The sequence below is a fragment of the Phyllobates terribilis genome, unplaced genomic scaffold, assembly GCF_046119375.1.
Source record: "Phyllobates terribilis strain yellow unplaced genomic scaffold, ASM4611937v1 Scaffold_4164__1_contigs__length_64353, whole genome shotgun sequence".
NCBI lineage: Eukaryota > Metazoa > Chordata > Amphibia > Anura > Dendrobatidae > Phyllobates > Phyllobates terribilis.
Genome location: NW_027366916.1, coordinates 12,501 through 17,500, shown reverse-complemented (window position 1 = coordinate 17,500; position 5,000 = coordinate 12,501).

The window sequence follows — 5,000 nt, the reverse complement described above, 5'->3', positions numbered from 1 at the left end:
GCCGAACAGGGACTCATAGCCAAAACGCATACCCAGGCCTACGGAGGTGAAAACCAGCTTAAATGAGTCGAAATGTGTCGGGGCTGAGAGGTACCTCTCTCTCATATATTCTGCCGGTGGTGTGCAAAACTGGGTCTTTGCATGGAGTGTCACCCTATACCCACTTTAGGGACGCATGCAAAAAAGTGCCCGATCGCCTGGAACTGTCAGGCGGATTCGGCTCCCTGGAATTTCCTCATTCTGGTTCTTTTTCACTTTTTGTCTCTTTTGCGACATCTAGTGGGCAGGCTGCATTACTGCAACCGGGGACACCTCAAAACGCTTGGAACTGGGGAGCGGGCTCAATTTACAAACGTTTTGCGGGTCCTGGAAGTCAAAATTGTGACTTCTGAAAACGACTAAGTATCAAGGACTCATCGCGCGAATCGCTCTGGAACTGAAATCGGATGCGCGCACTGACATGCTCCCCTCTCTGGAAGTCTGACACAAGTTGAAAAATTTTCTAAGTCCCCAAAAATTTTTTTTTTCAACTTTTTTTCAATTTTCCCCCTGTGGGATATATATTTTACCCACACTTTTGGAGCCCTCCTGGGATGCCCTCTAACATACTAGAACCTCATTTTGTGGAAGTTTTCACAAAATTGTGAAATTTTCCAAAAAGTCAGAAATTTTGCAAAAACGACTAAGTATCAAGGACTCATCGCGCGAATCGCTCTGGAACTGAAATCGGATGCGCGCACTGACATGCTCCCCTCTCTGGAAGTCTGACACATGTGTGAAAATTTTCTAAGTCCCCAAAAATTTTTTTTTTCAACTTTTTTTCAATTTTCCCCCTGTGGGATATATATTTTACCCACACTTTTGGAGCCCTCCTGGGATGCCCTCTAACATACTAGAACCTCATTTTGTGGAAGTTTTCACAAAATTGTGAAATTTTCCAAAAAGTCAGAAATTTTGCAAAAACGACTAAGTATCAAGGACTCATCGCGCGAATCGCTCTGGAACTGAAATCGGATGCACGCACTGACATGCTCCCCTCTCTGGAAGTCTGACACATGTGTGAAAATTTTCTAAGTCCCCAAAAATTTTTTTTTTCAACTTTTTTTCAATTTTCCCCCTGTGGGATATATATTTTACCCACACTTTTGGAGCCCTCCTGGGATGCCCTCTAACATACTAGAACCTCATTTTGTGGAAGTTTTCACAAAATTGTGAAATTTTCAAAAAGTCAGAAATTTTGCCAAAAACGACTAAGTATCAAGGACTCATCGCGCGAATCGCTCTGGAACTGAAATCGGATGCGCGCACTGACACGCTCCCCTGTCTGGAAGTCTGACAAAAGTTGAAAAATTTTCTAAGTCCCCAAAAATTTTTTTTTTCAACTTTTTTTCAATTTTCCCCCTGTGGGATATATATTTTACCCACACTTTTGGAGCCCTCCTGGGATGCCCTCTAACATACTAGAACCTCATTTTGTGGAAGTTTTCACAAAATTGTGAAATTTTCAAAAAGTCAGAAATTTTGCCAAAAACGACTAAGTATCAAGGACTCATCGCGCGAATCGCTCTGGAACTGAAATCGGATGCGCGCACTGACACGCTCCCCTGTCTGGAAGTCTGACAAAAGTTGAAAAATTTTCTAAGTCCCCAAAAATTTTTTTTTTCAACTTTTTTTCAATTTTCCCCCTGTGGGATATATATTTTACCCACACTTTTGGAGCCCTCCTGGGATGCCCTCTAACATACTAGAACCTCATTTTGTGGAAGTTTTCACAAAATTGTGAAATTTTCCAAAAAGTCAGAAATTTTGCAAAAACGACTAAGTATCAAGGACTCATCGCGCGAATCGCTCTGGAACTGAAATCGGATGCGCGCACTGACATGCTCCCCTCTCTGGAAGTCTGACACATGTGTGAAAATTTTCTAAGTCCCCAAAAATTTTTTTTTTCAACTTTTTTTCAATTTTCCCCCTGTGGGATATATATTTTACCCACACTTTTGGAGCCCTCCTGGGATGCCCTCTAACATACTAGAACCTCATTTTGTGGAAGTTTTCACAAAATTGTGAAATTTTCAAAAAGTCAGAAATTTTGCCAAAAACGACTAAGTATCAAGGACTCATCGCGCGAATCGCTCTGGAACTGAAATCGGATGCGCGCACTGACACGCTCCCCTGTCTGGAAGTCTGACAAAAGTTGAAAAATTTTCTAAGTCCCCAAAAATTTTTTTTTTCAACTTTTTTTCAATTTTCCCCCTGTGGGATATATATTTTACCCACACTTTTGGAGCCCTCCTGGGATGCCCTCTAACATACTAGAACCTCATTTTGTGGAAGTTTTCACAAAATTGTGAAATTTTCAAAAAGTCAGAAATTTTGCCAAAAACGACTAAGTATCAAGGACTCATCGCGCGAATCGCTCTGGAACTGAAATCGGATGCGCGCACTGACATGCTCCCCTCTCTGGAAGTCTGACACATGTGTGAAAATTTTCTAAGTCCCCAAAAATTTTTTTTTTCAACTTTTTTTCAATTTTCCCCCTGTGGGATATATATTTTACCCACACTTTTGGAGCCCTCCTGGGATGCCCTCTAACATACTAGAACCTCATTTTGTGGAAGTTTTCACAAAATTGTGAAATTTTCCAAAAAGTCAGAAATTTTGCAAAAACGACTAAGTATCAAGGACTCATCGCGCGAATCGCTCTGGAACTGAAATCGGATGCGCGCACTGACATGCTCCCCTCTCTGGAAGTCTGACACATGTGTGAAAATTTTCTAAGTCCCCAAAAATTTTTTTTTTCAACTTTTTTTCAATTTTCCCCCTGTGGGATATATATTTTACCCACACTTTTGGAGCCCTCCTGGGATGCCCTCTAACATACTAGAACCTCATTTTGTGGAAGTTTTCACAAAATTGTGAAATTTTCCAAAAAGTCAGAAATTTTGCAAAAACGACTAAGTATCAAGGACTCATCGCGCGAATCGCTCTGGAACTGAAATCGGATGCGCGCACTGACATGCTCCCCTCTCTGGAAGTCTGACACATGTGTGAAAATTTTCTAAGTCCCCAAAAATTTTTTTTTTCAACTTTTTTTCAATTTTCCCCCTGTGGGATATATATTTTACCCACACTTTTGGAGCCCTCCTGGGATGCCCTCTAACATACTAGAACCTCATTTTGTGGAAGTTTTCACAAAATTGTGAAATTTTCCAAAAAGTCAGAAATTTTGCAAAAACGACTAAGTATCAAGGACTCATCGCGCGAATCGCTCTGGAACTGAAATCGGATGCGCGCACTGACATGCTCCCCTCTCTGGAAGTCTGACACATGTGTGAAAATTTTCTAAGTCCCCAAAAATTTTTTTTTTCAACTTTTTTTCAATTTTCCCCCTGTGGGATATATATTTTACCCACACTTTTGGAGCCCTCCTGGGATGCCCTCTAACATACTAGAACCTCATTTTGTGGAAGTTTTCACAAAATTGTGAAATTTTCCAAAAAGTCAGAAATTTTGCAAAAACGACTAAGTATCAAGGACTCATCGCGCGAATCGCTCTGGAACTGAAATCGGATGCGCGCACTGACATGCTCCCCTCTCTGGAAGTCTGACACATGTGTGAAAATTTTCTAAGTCCCCAAAAATTTTTTTTTTCAACTTTTTTTCAATTTTCCCCCTGTGGGATATATATTTTACCCACACTTTTGGAGCCCTCCTGGGATGCCCTCTAACATACTAGAACCTCATTTTGTGGAAGTTTTCACAAAATTGTGAAATTTTCAAAAAGTCAGAAATTTTGCCAAAAACGACTAAGTATCAAGGACTCATCGCGCGAATCGCTCTGGAACTGAAATCGGATGCGCGCACTGACACGCTCCCCTGTCTGGAAGTCTGACAAAAGTTGAAAAATTTTCTAAGTCCCCAAAAATTTTTTTTTTCAACTTTTTTTCAATTTTCCCCCTGTGGGATATATATTTTACCCACACTTTTGGAGCCCTCCTGGGATGCCCTCTAACATACTAGAACCTCATTTTGTGGAAGTTTTCACAAAATTGTGAAATTTTCAAAAAGTCAGAAATTTTGCCAAAAACGACTAAGTATCAAGGACTCATCGCGCGAATCGCTCTGGAACTGAAATCGGATGCGCGCACTGACACGCTCCCCTGTCTGGAAGTCTGACAAAAGTTGAAAAATTTTCTAAGTCCCCAAAAATTTTTTTTTTCAACTTTTTTTCAATTTTCCCCCTGTGGGATATATATTTTACCCACACTTTTGGAGCCCTCCTGGGATGCCCTCTAACATACTAGAACCTCATTTTGTGGAAGTTTTCACAAAATTGTGAAATTTTCAAAAAGTCAGAAATTTTGCCAAAAACGACTAAGTATCAAGGACTCATCGCGCGAATCGCTCTGGAACTGAAATCGGATGCGCGCACTGACACGCTCCCCTGTCTGGAAGTCTGACAAAAGTTGAAAAATTTTCTAAGTCCCCAAAAATTTTTTTTTTCAACTTTTTTTCAATTTTCCCCCTGTGGGATATATATTTTACCCACACTTTTGGAGCCCTCCTGGGATGCCCTCTAACATACTAGAACCTCATTTTGTGGAAGTTTTCACAAAATTGTGAAATTTTCCAAAAAGTCAGAAATTTTGCAAAAACGACTAAGTATCAAGGACTCATCGCGCGAATCGCTCTGGAACTGAAATCGGATGCGCGCACTGACATGCTCCCCTCTCTGGAAGTCTGACACATGTGTGAAAATTTTCTAAGTCCCCAAAAATTTTTTTTTTCAACTTTTTTTCAATTTTCCCCCTGTGGGATATATATTTTACCCACACTTTTGGAGCCCTCCTGGGATGCCCTCTAACATACTAGAACCTCATTTTGTGGAAGTTTTCACAAAATTGTGAAATTTTCAAAAAGTCAGAAATTTTGCCAAAAACGACTAAGTATCAAGGACTCATCGCGCGAATCGCTCTGGAACTGAAATCGGATGCGCGCAC